Source organism: Triturus cristatus, chromosome 6 (assembly GCF_964204655.1).
Source record: "Triturus cristatus chromosome 6, aTriCri1.1, whole genome shotgun sequence".
Classification (NCBI taxonomy): domain Eukaryota; kingdom Metazoa; phylum Chordata; class Amphibia; order Caudata; family Salamandridae; genus Triturus; species Triturus cristatus.
Genome location: NC_140589.1, coordinates 765,630,747 through 765,650,138, shown reverse-complemented (window position 1 = coordinate 765,650,138; position 19,392 = coordinate 765,630,747).

The following is a 19,392-nucleotide window of genomic DNA, read 5'->3' as shown; positions in this document are numbered from 1 at the left end:
TGACATATGTGTCTTTATGAAAAAAAAATATTTGTAATATATGTATAGCTAAAAATGTATGGAAGAAGACATGGGCAAATAAGTGTCTAAATACAGTATTAGCATCAGCAGAGGATTGCGGTCGCGTGAGTTATAGTTGCCTGCACTAACTATAACGGGGGAATTTCACTGGTTTTTTATCAGTAAAATTTCCGCTAACTATAACATGTGTGAAACCTATGGTTTTTTCAGTGAATTTGCAAGGTTTTTTAAATGCTAATTCCTAACTATAACGTGTGTGAAACCTATGGTTTTTTCAGTGAATATATATATATATATATATATATATATATATATATATATCGAAGCTCAAGGTTGCCCTGTTGTGGGAAGCACTCTGACGCTGTTCGTGGGTAACACCCTTTTATTGGTACAAGAAGCGCAGATGGAACATCAATCGCGTAGGCAGTTCAGCAACGTCCCAGAGCCTGACGCGTTTCGAAGTGTAGAAACCTTCTTCCTCAGAGGCAAGGACGTTCTGAAGGTGTGCTTTGTGGACTTGCCCCTTAAATTGCCAAATGGCCCGCCCTTGATGGGCCCCTCATGCCGTTCTGAGCAAGGGATGCTGGGTCATAGATATGCCAGAAAACCTGGTCTGTATAGACCGCTCATCGCCATGAGCGAGGAATGCTGGGCCATGTAGTCCCTGACGAATTTGATCGCGTTGCACGTCATGTTCCTGCCGCCAAATTCAAGCCCTCAGATGGGCCTCAATGTCCATGCCCCTCTTTAAATCCATCACAACGTCCCCAATTGCAGGTCAGCTAGGTAACTGGCCTTCTGGCCCCCGATTGTGGGGTGGTGCATTCCCGACGGCCGGACCGCCGCCAAAAATCGAAGCTCAAGGTTGCCCTGTTGTGGGAAGCACTCTGACGCTGTTCGTGGGTAACACCCTTTTATTGGTACAAGAAGCGCAGATGGAACATCAATCGCGTAGGCAGTTCAGCAACGTCCCAGAGCCTGATGCGTTTCAAAGTGTAGAAACCTTCTTCCGCAGAGGCAAGGACGTTCTGAAGGTGTGCTTTGTGGACTTGCCCCTTAAATTGCCAAATGGCCCGCCCTTGATGGGCCCCTCATGCCGTTCTGAGCAAGGGATGCTGGGTCATAGATATGCCAGAAAACCCGGTCTGTATAGACCGCTCATCGCCATGAGCGAGGAATGCTGGGCCATGTAGTCCCTGACGAATTTGATCGCGTTGCACGTCATGTTCCTGCCGCCAAATTCAAGCCCTCAGATGGGCCTCAATGTCCATGCCCCTCTTTAAATCCATCACAACGTCCCCAATTGCAGGTCACCTAGGTAACTGGCCTTCTGGCCCCCGATTGTGGGGTGGTGCATTCCCGACGGCCGGACCGCCGCCAAAAATCGAAGCTCAAGGTTGCCCTGTTGTGGGAAGCACTCTGACGCTGTTCGTGGGTAACACCCTTTTATTGGTACAAGAAGCGCAGATGTAACATCAATCGCGTAGGCAGTTCAGCAACGTCCCAGAGCCTGACGCGTTTCGAAGTGTAGAAACCTTCTTCCTCAGAGGCAAGGACGTTCTGAAGGTGTGCTTTGTGGACTTGCCCCTTAAATTGCCAAATGGCCCGCCCTTGATGGGCCCCTCATGCCGTTCTCAGCAAGGGATGCTGGGTCATAGATATGCCAGAAAACCCGGTCTGTATAGACCGCTCATCGCCATGAGCGAGGAATGCTGGGCCATGTAGTCCCTGACGAATTTGATCGCGTTGCACGTCATGTTCCTGCCGCCAAATTCAAGCCCTCAGATGGGCCTCAATGTCCATGCCCCTCTTTAAATCCATCACAACGTCCCCAATTGCAGGTCAGCTAGGTAACTGGCCTTCTGGCCCCCGATTGTGGGGTGGTGCATTCCCGACGGCCGGTCCGCCGCCAAAAATCGAAGCTCAAAGTTGCCCTGTTGTGGGAAGCACTCTGACGCTGTTCGTGGGTAACACCCTTTTATTGGTACAAGAAGCGCAGATGGAACATCAATCGCGTAGGCAGTTTAGCAACGTCCCAGAGCCTGACGCGTTTCGAAGTGTAGAAACCTTCTTCCTCAGAGGCAAGGACGTTCTGAAGGTGTGCTTTGTGGACTTGCCCCTTAAATTGCCAAATGGCCTGCCCTTGATGGGCCCCTCATGCCGTTCTGAGCAAGGGATGCTGGGTCATAGATATGCCAGAAAACCCGGTCTGTATAGACCGCTCATCGCCATGAGCGAGGAATGCTGGGCCATGTAGTCCCTGACGAATTTGATCGCGTTGCACGTCATGTTCCTGCCGCCAAATTCAAGCCCTCAGATGGGCCTCAATGTCCATGCCCCTCTTTAAATCCATCACAACGTCCCCAATTGCAGGTCAGCTAGGTAACTGGCCTTCTGGCCCCCGATTGTGGGGTGGTGCATTCCCGACGGCCGGACCGCCGCCAAAAATCGAAGCTCAAGGTTGCCCTGTTGTGGGAAGCACTCTGACGCTGTTCGTGGGTAACACCCTTTTATTGGTACAAGAAGCGCAGATGGAACATCAATCGTGTAGGCAGTTCAGCAACGTCCCAGAGCCTGCCGCGTTTCGAAGTGTAGAAACCTTCTTCCTCAGAGGCAAGGACGTTCTGAAGGTCAAGGAAGTGCCTTTTGTAGGTTTGGTGTAAATCTGTTCAGTAGATTCTGAGAAAATAGCCTTTAAATCAATATATATATCTGAGCCAGCTTACGGTGCGCTTACGGTACGCTTACCGTACGCGTACGGTGGCGTGCGCGAGCGCGATTCTGATTGGCTCTTAGATCTTAGTAAACATTCGAATCGGCCGAAACCAGGAAGCGGCGGCCGCCATTTTCTCTCTCGCACTGAGAGTTAGGTTTTAAAATAAAGCCCAAAAACATGTAAAGGGGCTGTTTAGACAGCTCCCACACACATAGCCATGTTGAGGGAGTCCCCAAAGATCCCCCAAGGCCCAAAATGTAATTTTTATTTTTTCGCTAATTTCGCCGATTACGCTTACCGTACGCGTACGGTTAAAAATTATTAAAAAAAAAAACTATCCACACTCTCCCCACCACGTGTGCAAATGGTGTCCCAAGGCCACCAATTGTGCATGGCTTATACGAGGTAAGTGATAAACTATAATATTTTTAAAAAAAATAATAAAAGAAAAAATTATCCACACTCTCTCCACCCCGTGTGCAAATGGTGCCCGAAGGGCACCATTTGTGCATGGCTTATAAAAATTACGAAAAATTAAAATATTACCTTTCAAAACGAAGTGCATCATATGTCCTCCATGTGCGCACGGTGCGCGAAGCGCATCGTGCGTACATGGCCCATCTAGCGTAACGTGGGCACGCGGTGCGCGTAGCGCACCGCGTGCCCACCGTGCGTGCACGGCACTAACTGCGTAAAGTGGGCGCGCGGTGCGCAAAGCGCACCGCGTGCTTACTGTGCGCGCACGGTGCGCGAAGCGCACCGTGCGCGCACGGAACGAACTGCGTTAAATGGGCGCGCACGCCACGAATGGCGTAAAGTAACTTAGCATTTAAAAAAACGTACAAATTCACTGAAAAACCATAGGTTTCACACACGTTATAGTTAGGAATTAGCATTTAAAAAACCTTGCAAATTCACTGAAAAAACCATAGGTTTCACACATGTTATAGTTAGCGGAAATTTTACTGATAAAAAACCAGTGAAATTCCCCCGTTATAGTTAGTGCAGGCAACTATAACTCACGCGACCGCAATCTTCTGCTGATGACATATGTGTCTTTATGAAAAAAAAATATTTGTAATATATGTATAGCTAAAAATGTATGGAAGAAGACATGGGCAAATAAGTGTCTAAATACAGTATTAGCATCAGCAGAGGATTGCGGTCGCGTGAGTTATAGTTGCCTGCACTAACTATAACGGGGGAATTTCACTGGTTTTTTATCAGTAAAATTTCCGCTAACTATAACATGTGTGAAACCTATGGTTTTTTCAGTGAATTTGCAAGGTTTTTTAAATGCTAATTCCTAACTATAACGTGTGTGAAACCTATGGTTTTTTCAGTGAATATATATATATATATATATATATATATATATATATATATATATATCGAAGCTCAAGGTTGCCCTGTTGTGGGAAGCACTCTGACGCTGTTCGTGGGTAACACCCTTTTATTGGTACAAGAAGCGCAGATGGAACATCAATCGCGTAGGCAGTTCAGCAACGTCCCAGAGCCTGACGCGTTTCGAAGTGTAGAAACCTTCTTCCTCAGAGGCAAGGACGTTCTGAAGGTGTGCTTTGTGGACTTGCCCCTTAAATTGCCAAATGGCCCGCCCTTGATGGGCCCCTCATGCCGTTCTGAGCAAGGGATGCTGGGTCATAGATATGCCAGAAAACCTGGTCTGTATAGACCGCTCATCGCCATGAGCGAGGAATGCTGGGCCATGTAGTCCCTGACGAATTTGATCGCGTTGCACGTCATGTTCCTGCCGCCAAATTCAAGCCCTCAGATGGGCCTCAATGTCCATGCCCCTCTTTAAATCCATCACAACGTCCCCAATTGCAGGTCAGCTAGGTAACTGGCCTTCTGGCCCCCGATTGTGGGGTCGTGCATTCCCGACGGCCGGACCGCCGCCAAAAATCGAAGCTCAAGGTTGCCCTGTTGTGGGAAGCACTCTGACGCTGTTCGTGGGTAACACCCTTTTATTGGTACAAGAAGCGCAGATGGAACATCAATCGCGTAGGCAGTTCAGCAACGTCCCAGAGCCTGATGCGTTTCAAAGTGTAGAAACCTTCTTCCGCAGAGGCAAGGACGTTCTGAAGGTGTGCTTTGTGGACTTGCCCCTTAAATTGCCAAATGGCCCGCCCTTGATGGGCCCCTCATGCCGTTCTGAGCAAGGGATGCTGGGTCATAGATATGCCAGAAAACCCGGTCTGTATAGACCGCTCATCGCCATGAGCGAGGAATGCTGGGCCATGTAGTCCCTGACGAATTTGATCGCGTTGCACGTCATGTTCCTGCCGCCAAATTCAAGCCCTCAGATGGGCCTCAATGTCCATGCCCCTCTTTAAATCCATCACAACGTCCCCAATTGCAGGTCACCTAGGTAACTGGCCTTCTGGCCCCCGATTGTGGGGTGGTGCATTCCCGACGGCCGGACCGCCGCCAAAAATCGAAGCTCAAGGTTGCCCTGTTGTGGGAAGCACTCTGACGCTGTTCGTGGGTAACACCCTTTTATTGGTACAAGAAGCGCAGATGTAACATCAATCGCGTAGGCAGTTCAGCAACGTCCCAGAGCCTGACGCGTTTCGAAGTGTAGAAACCTTCTTCCTCAGAGGCAAGGACGTTCTGAAGGTGTGCTTTGTGGACTTGCCCCTTAAATTGCCAAATGGCCCGCCCTTGATGGGCCCCTCATGCCGTTCTCAGCAAGGGATGCTGGGTCATAGATATGCCAGAAAACCCGGTCTGTATAGACCGCTCATCGCCATGAGCGAGGAATGCTGGGCCATGTAGTCCCTGACGAATTTGATCGCGTTGCACGTCATGTTCCTGCCACCAAATTCAAGCCCTCAGATGGGCCTCAATGTCCATGCCCCTCTTTAAATCCATCACAACGTCCCCAATTGCAGGTCAGCTAGGTAACTGGCCTTCTGGCCCCCGATTGTGGGGTGGTGCATTCCCGACGGCCGGACCGCCGCCAAAAATCGAAGCTCAAAGTTGCCCTGTTGTGGGAAGCACTCTGACGCTGTTCGTGGGTAACACCCTTTTATTGGTACAAGAAGCGCAGATGGAACATCAATCGCGTAGGCAGTTTAGCAACGTCCCAGAGCCTGACGCGTTTCGAAGTGTAGAAACCTTCTTCCTCAGAGGCAAGGACGTTCTGAAGGTGTGCTTTGTGGACTTGCCCCTTAAATTGCCAAATGGCCTGCCCTTGATGGGCCCCTCATGCCGTTCTGAGCAAGGGATGCTGGGTCATAGATATGCCAGAAAACCCGGTCTGTATAGACCGCTCATCGCCATGAGCGAGGAATGCTGGGCCATGTAGTCCCTGACGAATTTGATCGCGTTGCACGTCATGTTCCTGCCGCCAAATTCAAGCCCTCAGATGGGCCTCAATGTCCATGCCCCTCTTTAAATCCATCACAACGTCCCCAATTGCAGGTCAGCTAGGTAACTGGCCTTCTGGCCCCCGATTGTGGGGTGGTGCATTCCCGACGGCCGGACCGCCGCCAAAAATCGAAGCTCAAGGTTGCCCTGTTGTGGGAAGCACTCTGACGCTGTTCGTGGGTAACACCCTTTTATTGGTACAAGAAGCGCAGATGGAACATCAATCGTGTAGGCAGTTCAGCAACGTCCCAGAGCCTGCCGCGTTTCGAAGTGTAGAAACCTTCTTCCTCAGAGGCAAGGACGTTCTGAAGGTGTGCTTTGTGGACTTGCCCCTTAAATTGCCAAATGGCCCGCCCTTGATGGGCCCCTCATGCCGTTCTGAGCAAGGGATGCTGGGTCATGGATATGCCAGAAAACCCGGTCTGTATAGACCGCTCATCGCCATGAGCGAGGAATGCTGGGCCATGTAGTCCCTGACGAATTTGATCGCGTTGCACGTCATGTTCCTGCCGCCAAATTCAAGCCCTCAGATGGGCCTCAATGTCCATGCCCCTCTTTAAATCCATCACAACGTCCCCAATTGCAGGTCAGCTAGGTAACTGGCCTTCTGGCCCCCGATTGTGGGGTGGTGCATTCCCGACGGCCGGACCGCCGCCAAAAATCGAAGCTCAAGGTTGCCCTGTTGTGGGAAGCACTCTGACACTGTTCGTGGGTAACACCCTTTTATTGGTACAAGAAGCGCAGATGGAACATCAATCGCGTAGGCAGTTCAGCAACGTCCCAGAGCCTGACGCGTTTCGAAGTGTAGAAACCTTCTTCCTCAGAGGCAAGGACGTTCTGAAGGTGTGCTTTGTGGACTTGCCCCTTAAATTGCCAAATGGCCCGCCCTTGATGGGCCCCTCATGCCGTTCTGAGCAAGGGATGCTGGGTCATAGATATGCCAGAAAACCCGGTCTGTATAGACCGCTCATCGCCATGAGCGAGGAATGCTGGGCCATGTAGTCCCTGACTAATTTGATCGCGTTGCACGTCATGTTCCTGCCGCCAAATTCAAGCCCTCAGATGGGCCTCAATGTCCATGCCCCTCTTTAAATCCATCACAACGTCCCCAATTGCAGATCAGCTAGGTAACTGGCCTTCTGGCCCCCGATTGTGGGGTGGTGCATTCCCGAAGGCCGGACCGCCGCCAAAAATCGAAGCTCAAGGTTGCCCTGTTGTGGGAAGCACACTGACGCTGTTCGTGGGTAACACCCTTTTATTGGTACAAGAAGCGCAGATGGAACATCAATCGCGTAGGCAGTTCAGCAACGTCCCAGAGCCTGACGCGTTTCGAAGTGTAGAAACCTTCTTCCTCAGAGGCAAGGACGTTCTGAAGGTGTGCTTTGTGGACTTGCCCCTTAAATTGCCAAATGGCCCGCCCTTGATGGGCCCCTCATGCCGTTCTGAGCAAGGGATGCTGGGTCATAGATATGCCAGAAAACCCGGTCTGTATAGACCGCTCATCGCCATGAGCGAGGAATGCTGGGCCATGTAGTCCCTGACGAATTTGATCGCGTTGCACGTCATGTTCCTGCCGCCAAATTCAAGCCCTCATATATATATATTACCTACTGGCAGCCGCCAGTAGGTAGTTATAGTTAGGACCTATTTTCCATAGGAGATCCACAACATTCTTTCTATTTGGAATAACTTTGGCGTTGATTGATGAATCTTCACGGAATCTTCCAACCTTTTGCCCAGCTCCGGTCCGCTCCTATCCTGAAAATTCCACGGTGATTCGTCAAGCGGGGGCCGAGAAAAAAGGGGGGTCCCAAAACGCGTTTTCCCTTATGCATTTTCCTATAGGACCTGTTGATGCAGCTACAGCCTGAAGTGCTGAACGGAATTACACCAAATTTGGCAAAGAGGTAGTCCTCAGTTCAGACTCGTGCCTTTTGCTTAAATGGTATAAATCCGTTCAGTAGTTCCTGAGAAAATCAAAAGTAAAATCACATATATATCTGGGCGGAGCCTAACCACACATCTCATCGTGAGATCTGATTGGCTGTCAGCACTTCATCCAAGAAGTGTTGGCAGCCATCTTGCGACCAATATACATGATAGCACCTCATTAAAAAGCATTGCAGTTAATAGAAGGTTTTAAGACTTTAGTTACATTATAAATCATTTGTTGATAGTACCATACTCATTTTAGGAATTGTGGTGTGTTCTAAGGTGATTTTACCATGTGAAAAATCCTTCTGCTGTGATATCATGAATCATGTTTGAGAGAAAACTATTTTCTCATGCTTTTCCCACAGAGGTTTGGAAGGTGATCTATAAGCTAAACTGAGAGCATATTTTCTGTAAATTCACCTTATCTTTCTCAGTCATGTGAGAATGAAGTCTGACATTCTCAGTAAAACATGTACATCCAACAAGGGCAGATTCCTTTGTGTTCAACTGCAGCTTCCCAGAGTGTTCTAAAGAACAACTAGAGCGCTAACAGTCCTACTTATGACAAACGTATGGCACACCTGAAGCCATCTTGGTTGGAATAAAGTGGTAACTCCTAAAACATTTAATGTAAAAAGGAACAAAATGAGGGGGTTCATTTTGCCATAGAAAGTATCATTAGTGCTGCAGAAAGAAAAATTAGGGCACATTTTGAGTGACTTCTCAAATCCTCTTCTATTTCATTAAAAAATTCTAACATGCAGACTGAAACATGCACTTTCAATACCAGCAGCAGACTTCCCTGGTGAGCAGTAGCTTTACTACAGTGATCTATCAAGCAACTAGAGTGCTAACATTCTGAATTTATGGCAAATGTGTGACACATCTGAATGCCTTCTTGATGGAACCAAAGTAAAAAACTGAGGGGCAGATTCATGATAACTGGCGCATCCCTGCATATCAGCAGGGATGCACCAGTTATTATGCGCCACAGCTGCGCCACCATGGATGCGGCGCATTTATAATGCGGCGCACCATGGGGCAAAAACGGCACAGATGCGTGACGCATCTGTGCCGTAAAAGTGGCACATTGCTGGAGTTGCGTCGCAAGGGCGACGCAGCTCCAGCAATGCTCTGGGGGGCCCTATCTTTACAATGCTGCGTCAATCCTTACGCCTGCTTCAAGCAGGCGCAGGGTTTTGACGCAGCATGGGCCTAAAAGTGACTGAGTGAAATCTTGTAGATTTCACTCAGCCCCTTTTAGGAGGCGTTCCTGCGCCGGAACGCCCCCACCTGCCCTGGAACGCCTACATGTGGCGCAGGGCTTTACAACGTGACGCATCTCCCAGATGCGTCACGTTGTAAATACCCCGCACCATGGCGCAGGATTTGCGCCACTCCTGCGTCACAAAAGTGATGCAAGGCGGCGCAAAAGTGGAGCAAGTGCAACATAAATCTGCCCCTGAAAGTATTTCCTACTGAGGAGACTGCAGTAAATGAGGAAATTAGGAAACTTCATAACAAATAAATCTCCCAAGATGGCCACCAGAGACAAAAGAGCCCAAATGTAGCCCAAATATCACCCAGATGTAGCCCAAGTATAGCCCAATGACAGAATGTCCCTGAGTGTTCTAACAAACAACTAGAGTGTTAACAGTCTTACTTATGACAAAAGTATGGCACACCTGAAGCCATCTTGATTGGAATAAAGTGGTAACACTTAAAACATTTAATTTACAAAGGAACACAATGAGGGGGTTCATTTTGCCATAGAAATTATGATTAGTGCTGAAGAAAGAAAAATTAGGGCACATTTTGAGTGACTTCTCAAATCCTCTTCTATTTCATTAAAAAATTCTGATATGCAGACTGAAACATGCACTTTTGATACCAGCAGCAGACTTCCCTGGTGAGCAGTAGCTTTATTACAGTGATCTAATGAGCAACTAGAGTGCTAACATTCAGAATTTATGGAAAATGTGTGACATATCTGAATACCTTCTTGATGGAATCAAAGTAAAAAACTGAAAGCATTTCCTACAGAGGAGACTGCAGTAAATGAGGAAATTAGGAAACTTCATAACAAATAAATCTCCCAAGATGTCCACCAGAGACAAAAGAGACAAAAGAGACCAAATGCAGCACAAATATCACCCAGATGTAGCCCGCATGTAGCCCAATGACAGAAGTGTGCAAAACACTTATTTTTTGTGTATTTGCAGTTTTATATAGTGCAGACTTGTCAGGTATTGGAGTGCTTTACATGAGCATTGGTTACATCACACTAGATCAAATTCATTTTGGTTGTAGACATCGGGAGATTAAGTGATTTGACCAGAATCACAGAATGTTGAGCTGAAGCAGACATTCCAACCTGGTTCCCCATTTGCAAAGTCTGCAGCTCTGGAAGTAACACCACATCCTCTCCCCTATGTGCAACATTTAATCAAGTGGTCAACTGGATAAAAAAACATAAAGATCACAAATAATTTAAAAGTTCTTTGCCGCTATTTGAAAACTCGGAAAATATGTCCTCATTTTAGTTTTTTAGAGCACTAACCATAATTTTGATGCAAATAAGACCCTCTCATATATGTAATTTCTAAAGGAAATGCTCTAATTATTACAGTTTTGATTACATCAAGATGACATCAGGCGTTCCACACTTTTGTAATAAATATAGAATGTTAGCAATCTAGTTGTTCATTGGGATACTGTTGAGAGGCAGAGGCCAGGGGCACGGACTCTGAAAATTGAGGGCAGGTAGGAGAGTGCAGAGGCAACAATTTGACTACACTGGGCAGGCAGGAAGGGCAGTGGCAGCACAACAGACTATGGAGGGCAGTGGAAAGGGGGGCAGGGGCAACAAACCAACAATGCAGGATTGGCAAGAGAGGCTGTGGCAATATAATAGACCATTGTGGGCAGAAGGAAGAGGCAGTGGTAGTACAACCATACATGCCAACAGACCCGTTTCAGCGAGGAAACGTCCAATGTTTTTAAGCTCAAATGGGCTTTATTTCATCTGTCTCCTGTCTACAATCTCCTCTTTTTCAATGTAACTCAAAGGGGAAACTCAATACCTCCCTCTTACGAAGTTCAAAATGTTCGCAAGTATGGTACATTGGATCATGGTAGGCAGGAGGAATTGGGGTAGGGACATGGACTTGGATAACAGAGGACAGGAGGGACATGGAAAGGTGCACCAAACTGACCCTACAGGGCAGGCATCAGGGTTTGCAGCAGCACAATACACCACACAGGGCATGCGGGACGGGAGTGCAGCACAACAATCCATAGACAGCAATAGGGAGGGGACAGGACCATGCACATTGACAAGAGAGAACAGAGGGGAAAGAGGCAATGGTAGCTAACTGACCATAATGGACAGACAGGAGAGAAAGCTGTAGAATAACAGACCATAAAGGGCAGGAGGGACGGATCAGGGGCATTACAATGGAACAGACAAGCCAGGAGGGAGGGAATAGGGGTCTGCACATGGAAACAGAGGGCTGGGGCAAGGGGGCAGGGCAGGAGCAGCAAGATGACCATGGAGGTCAGGCAGGATGGGTACTAGAAACATAACACACCATAGAGAGCAACAGTGAGACTTTGATGGCATACACATGGAGGGAAGGTGGGAGGGGGTCAGGGGCAGCTAGCTGACCACACAGGGAAGGTGGGAGGGGCCATGGCAGAACAGAAGACCATGCATGGCAAGCGGGAGGGTTAGTGGCAGCACAATGGCTATGATGGGCAAGAAGGAGGGTGCAGGGGCATGCACAAAGGACCATGGAGGATAGAAGGGAGGGTCAGGACCTGGGCACAGACAAGAGAATTCATGGTAAGGGACCTCACAACAGACCGTGTGGGGCAGGCAGGAGGAGCAGTTGCAGCACAACAGACCAGGGAGGGCAGAAGGGTGTGGCAGTAAAATGGACCATGGAGGACAGGAGGAAGAGGACAGGGACATGGCATGTGGACAGGCAGGGTGGAGGTGGCAGGGACAGGTTACAGTCATCTGACAATGCTAGGCAGGTGGGAGGGGAGTGGCAGCTCAACAGAACACTCAGAGTAGATAAGAGTGGCAGGTCCATGGAACATGGTGGGCAAAAAGGATGAAGCAGGGGCATGCACAAAGACATCGGAGGGCAGGGGCAAGGAGAATAGGGGCAACAAGCTAAGCACAGAGGCAAAGCAGGAGGTCAATGATGGGCCATAGAATTGGGCAATGGAGGGCAGGAGGAGTGGACTGGTACATCATGCTAAATGGAGGGCTGTGGCAGCACATCAGACCATTCATGGCAGGAGGGAGGAGGCTAGTCCATGGATTCAGACAACAGATGATAGGGAGGAGGTGGATGGGGCAGCAAGCTAACTGTTCAGAGAAGGTGGGTATTAGGAACTTTATTGTTTTTAATATGTGTGTCTGTGCGAACTACTTAAAATATGAACAAGTATGCAGCATAATCTCACTTTTATTCAGGAAGAAGAGGATGTTTGTGACTGTGACTCCAGGCTCACTTGGCAGAAACACCCCCTGACCCTCCACCCCCCATCGCAAAATGTAATGCCCGTGAAAAGGGTAGGTGGACGCAGTGTTTTATAGAAGATAGTCCTGAGAGCACAATTGAAAATGAAAACTAGATATACTATATGGTGTAAACTATGCACCAAAAAGTGTGATATAAGATGAACCGGGACGTGAAATATAATATGCAATACATTGTGCGCAATGACAGATTCATTGGAGAGCGCGAGATAGCACAGGCACTAGCGCGTGCTATGCGATATGTGCCTGGGAGTGTATTATGCACAGGGCAGTGTTGTGTAACCTAACTAGTCTCTAAAGTTCTAATATAAAATATGTGATGGGGAGTGTAATGTTGCATATGCACTGTGACAAAGATATGGATCCCAGATTGTAATATGTATGGCATAGCGCTGTGCGTTATAACATAGGCATCGAGGAAGGCACGTTAGATGGGGCAATATAACCTGTGCGAAGGCAAGTGTGGCATGACATATTCACGGGGTGGTGTTACAGTGCACATGGGCTAGAGAGTGTCATAGCATACACACTAGCTGGTGGAATACAACACAGAGGTGTGTGGCACTCGACAGGCACTGGTGGGTGTAACACAGCATTGGGCTCAGCCAGGAGCACGCTGTGACTCTCAAGTGAGGTTCGTCTCCTTTCCAGAGAGTAAAATAAAAAGTATTACACATCCGGCGGTGGATGTGTGTTTTATTAACCGTGAGGGGGGTTTCTTGCATAGTTTTGTCGATTTTTTGTCGAATCCCCTTTGAATGGTTTGGTGTGCGTGTGTATTTAATGTTCCCGTCAATAGCTACCTATGTTTGTATAAATAAACGACAAGGGTGTCTACTTGGAGAGTACCCACCGGCGGGGGCGCCGGGATTAGGCACGGTAGGGCATCAGACACGTCAGAGCTTCACTAGCGGTGTAAATACATTCCACGTGGATTCATTGTATGCATAGTCGCCTTTTAATGAATATCACGCAAATCGTCATGGTGATAGGTACATACGGTTTGTCCAACATGTCCTAGGTGTTTCTTTAAATATATATATTTTTTTAAATAATAAAAAACAAAGGCCGGCCCCGGGGGATGGGGTCTCCGGGGCCATAAGTGGCCTGAGAAGGGGGGCAATGCAGCCCCCCTCCTACAGAATTAAAAGAAAAAAAAGGCCATGACCCGGGGGTTGGGGTCCCCGGGGCCGATTAAGGCCTTGGGAGGAGGGCCACGTGGCCCCCTTCCAAATGTATTTTTTTCAACAAAAAAAGTAGGGTGCAGGCCCTAGGGGATGGGGTCCCCAGGGCCAATAAATTAGAAAAAGAAGGGGGGCCGCACAGCCCGCCTTCTTAAAAAATTAAAATAAATAAAAGACCGGCATCGTGCCGGAGGCCACGCCCCCTTCTTGCAGCACTCTGCAAACGCTCCCCCTGGCCAGTTGTAAGTTGGGGAATTAATTCCCCTTCAATACTGAGGGTCCCTGAGGGCCAACTAGCCCAACAGGTATCTCCAGTATGCGCCAAGGAACTGCGTTGCAGACAGGTGTTCTGAGGCCACGCCCCTATTTACACCTCTATGCAACGCAGCTCTGTGGCACTTACTGGAGGTACCTAGTGGGCTAGTTTGACCCTAGGGACCCTTAGGATTCAAGGGAACTTACTCTCTCAACTTAGAACGGCCACAGGGCGCATTTACACAGTGGTGAAGGGAGGGGACGGGGCCTGAGGTGACGTATGCAAACACGCCCTGTGGCACATTTTAAGTTGGGGAAATAATTCCCTTTCAATCCTGAGGGACCCTGGGGCCAACTAGCCCACCAGGTGCTTCCAGTAAGCGCCACTGCTCTGCGTTGCAGAGAGGTGGTGCAGGCCGTGCCCCTTTTTACTCCTCTCTGCAATGGCGCTTACTGGACGTACCTAGTGGGCTATTTTGCCCCTAGGGACCCTCAGGATTCAAGGGGACTTAATCTCCCAACTTAAAACGGCCACAGGGCGTGTTTACACAGTGGGAAAGGGAGGGGACGGGGCCTGAGGTGACGTGTGCAAACACGCCCTATGGCGCATTTTAAGTTGGGGAAATAATTCCCCTTCAATCCTGAGGGCCCCTGGGGGCTAACTAGCCCACCAGGTGCTTCCAGTAAGCGCCACTGAGCTGCGTTGCAGAGAGGTGGTCCAGGCCATGCCACTTTTTACACCTCTCTGCAACACAGCTCTGTGGCGCTTACTGGAGGTACCTAGAGGGCTAGTTGGACCCTAGGGACCCTCAGGATTCAAATTAACTTAATCTCCCAACTAAAAACGGCCACAGGGCGTGTTTACACAGTGGTGAAGGGAGGGGACGGGGCCTGAGTTAACGTGTGAAAACACGCCCTGTGGCGTGTTTTAAGTTGGGGAAATAATTCCCCTTCAATCCTGAGGGACCGTGGGGGCCAACTAGCCCACCAGGTGCTTCCAGTAAGCGCCACTGCGCTGCGTTGCAGAGAGGTGGTCTAGGCCGTGCGCCTTTTTACATCTCTCTGCAACGCAGTTCTGTGGTGCTTACTGGAGGTACCTTGTGGTCTAGTTGGACCCTAGGGACCCTCAGGATTTAAGGGGACTTAATCTCCAAACTTAAAATGGCCACAGGGTGTGTTTACACAGTGGGGAAGGGAGGGGATGGGGCCTGAGGTGACGTGTGCAAACACGCCCTGTGGTGCGTTTTAAGAGGTAGTTTTAATCCCCTGCCCTATTATATACTAGGGGCTTACAGAGGAGGTCATGCTAATCACAGGGGGACCCCAACGCATAGTGTTCCCTAGTGTATGTAGTTGTTTTCACTGTATTCTGAGTGTCTTTTAACATAGCACTGGCTCTAGGACCGGTTAGTCAGACTCAGTCACCACCAGTATCCGTCTGAAAAAGTTGAGGGTACAGGATGATTTCGCAACAAGGCTTCTTTCTGCTCTTCTGTTTGTTCTTTCTGCACGTTATCCTTCTTCCTGCATTTGTCTTTTGAGGACTTCTGTTGCTTCGTTCTGCATTTCTTTTTTTTCTTCCTGTGCGTTTTTCTTCTTTGTTCACATGTCCTATCTCTGTAGGCATAGTTAGAAATTAGTATTTAAAAAACCTTTGAAATTCACTGAAAAAAACCATAGGTTTTAGGCACGTTATAGTTAGGAATTAGCATTTAAAAAACCTTAGAAATTCACTGAAAAAACCATAGGTTTCAGGGGCGTTATAGTTAGCTGGACTTTTCACTCATACAAAACCATTGAAATTCCCCCGTTATAGTTAGTTCAGCTAACTATAACTCGCGCGCCCGCAATGCACTGCTGATGACGTCACATATTACATCACTCATGACATGGTCAGTGACATCACTGATGACATCACTGATGACATCTCAAATGACATCACTGATGACATCACAGTTGACATCATCCTTGTGATAGAGTGGCAGACCTCCTCTCCCCCTAATATAACCTTTGATACACACATTCAAAAATAGAAACTAACATTTTCAAAACAATGGACATACCAATACCAGTTAAAACAACCTATTCAGTAATTCTAAGATCCACATACACATCCACTCATTCACCAACAGTCCTATACAGTCACTCATACATGTACTCACTCATCATATGTACTCATACACCTATACATCCTGTTACACAATGCCACTCATCCATAGAGTTACTCACACACATAGTCACTCATGCTGATAAAGAATCAAACATCCATTTACTTGCATATACAGTTATACACACACCACCACACGTACTTCTACAGAAACTTACACATACTTAGCCTTTTAAGCAATCACTTATAGAAACACATACTTATTCATACAGGAACTCTTCCAATCTCTCACTCGCACATATACTCACTTATATACACCAATAGTCACATATACTGGTTTAAAACATATGTAGTTACTCATAAAGACACTATTGAGGCAGTCATTCACTCACTAACACACCCATGCACACACTCATCCACCCATACAGTCCTGCACACATGCTGTCTTCAACACACAAACAGTGAGTCACTTATTCATGCACCTATGCACTACGTAATACCCCCCACCGAACCATACAGACACTCATACTGATACTCAAAAAACCAACTAATAACCTATATAGACACTCATTTAGCTACTCACCAACCCATGCAGCCACTTATACACAAAGTGATAGACTAATACAGATATTTACATATTTAAAGATTACTCACTAAGCCAGGTATTCACTAAGATACACTTAATCAGTCAGTTATACAATCAATTTTTCAAAAACAAATCATCCATTTAGACACTTATATACCCATTTATTCTTCCATCGACCTTGAGATATACATATATAAAACATATGTAATTTTCAGAAAAACACACATTCACTGACTGATGTCATCAGTGATGTCATCAGTGATGTCATTTGAGATGTCATCAGTGATGTCATGAGTGATGTCAATGACCATGTCATGAGTGATGTAATATGTGACGTCATCAGCAGTGCATTGCGGGCGCGCGAGTTATAGTTAGCTGAACTAACTATAACGGGGGAATTTCAATGGTTTTGTACGAGTGAAAAGTCCAGCTAACTATAACGCCCCTGAAACCTATGGTTTTTTCAGTGAATATATATATATATATATATATATATATATATATATATATATATATATATATATATATATATATATATATATATGATGCTTTAAGCGATGATAAAAGCATAATTCGGTCAGGGGGGCGAGGAACGAATAGGAGATTGTGATTCCCTGAGCATGGAAATAGCCTGTAAAAGAGTATTTCTCAGAGGCATAAGTAGAAGAGAGGGGAAATTTAGTTTGAATTTCCAAAGACGAAAGAGGAGTCATACCACACAGTAGTTGTTTAACTTGAAGTATACCTTTGAGAACCCATTGTTTCCAAAAAATAGTAAGGTTTGGGATTCTAATGGATCTGTTATGCCAAATAGATGATTCCAAAACTTCTTGCATCAGAGACATAGGCCCTGTAAGACTGCAATAAGATACTGTAATAGAATATTGAATAGAGGGAGCGGATAAAGTCCGAGGAGGTTTTGAAAATGGAAAGGTGACATAAGGGAATCTTCAAGGTTATGCCAAGTATTATTAGGCGAAGAGTCATCCTCTCCTAATATAAGGTAAGACTTGCTTTAGGACAAAAGCAGTATGATATTGTTGAAAAATTGGAGAATTTACACCAACTAATTCTTTAGGTTTATAAAGAGATGTTAAAGAAATGCGTGTTTTTTCCCATTCCATAAAAATACAGCAATCAACCTAATAAGTATCTTAAAAATAAATTAAGGAAGTTTATTGGGTAACATAGACAGATAGAAATTAATGACGGGCAGAAACATCATCTTAACAGTGTCTAACCTGCCCCACCAAGACAAATATAAAGGAGACCATTTTCCTGTCATTTAAAGAATTTTATGTTGGACATCATCTACATTTATCTGGATGGTCTTTGCCAAGGAAGTAGAGTACTTTAATTCCCAAACATTTGATAAAGTGTGGAGACCATTTAAGATCTGTGCCAACTAACATATCCTTTAAATAATACTTATTAAGGGAAAGTATCTCAGATTTAAAAAAATGTAATTTATATCCAGATAACATATAATAAGATGAAAAAAGATTAGCAAAAAACAGTTATTGATAATTCGGGTTCAAAAACATAAAGGATCACATCATCAGCGTAGGCTGAAAATTTAATCTCAGTATCTTTATGTCGGAAACCATGGAGTTTTGTAATGTATGCAAGAAAAATTCTAGGGACAAAATAAAAAACAAAGGAGATAAAGGACATCCATGTTTGCTTTCCCTTAAAAGAGGAAAATACGAAGACTGAATACCATTTAAACAGACAGATATCATTGGAGAAGAATATAGTAGCTATATATTTGAGAAACGTTGGACTAAAACCATGCCATTTAAGAGCATGCATCATAAACTTCCAATTGACACGGGCAAAAGCTTTTTCAGCGTCCACAGTGACAGCAGCCTTTGGTGTGTTTTGAGTTGAAGCAATATGTAAAATATCCCCAAAAAACTCTAGAATTATCAGTCAGGTGCCTACCTTTAACAAATCCAGTTTGCTCAAATCCAACCATATCTGAAATAAGAGGAGAAATCCTAATAGATAAAATCTTGGCAAAAAGTTTACAATCCAAATAAATAGGTGAAATAGGTCTATAATTGGCACATGAAGAAGGATCTTTATCTTTTTTGGTAATTAATCAAATCATAGCTTCCAGGAAAGTACCTGAGCTTCATTTTGTGAAAGAAAATACTGATATAAAGTAAGTAAATGCTGGAGTAAAAGATGTAATTCGAATGAAAACCCATCTGGACCAGGGGCTTTATCTTTGGGTAGTTTATCAAGTGTGGATTTTATTTCAAAAATTGAATTAGTCTCATCTAAAAAGGAAATATCCTGTACCGGCTGTTGTCATGGTAGAAGGGAATGAAAATACGAATCCAAAGCCTCATCCATGGGAAAGTGATCTGGTGTATAAATGGTTGTATAATAAATAGAAAAACACTTCAAAATGTCTGTGTTTTTAAAAAGAGGGACCTCATTTTCATCTATAATCTTAACTATATTAGACTTCTGTGATTTAACCTTCAAGTAATTAGCAAGTAATTTGCTGGCCTTATTTCGTCCTCCATAAAACAGCTTCCTCTGTTGTTTTTTTTATTTTTTATTCAAATTTGGCGTGCATTAAACATTGCAACACACTGTCATTTTTGGTTGTGAAAAATTCATGTTCCAATTGTT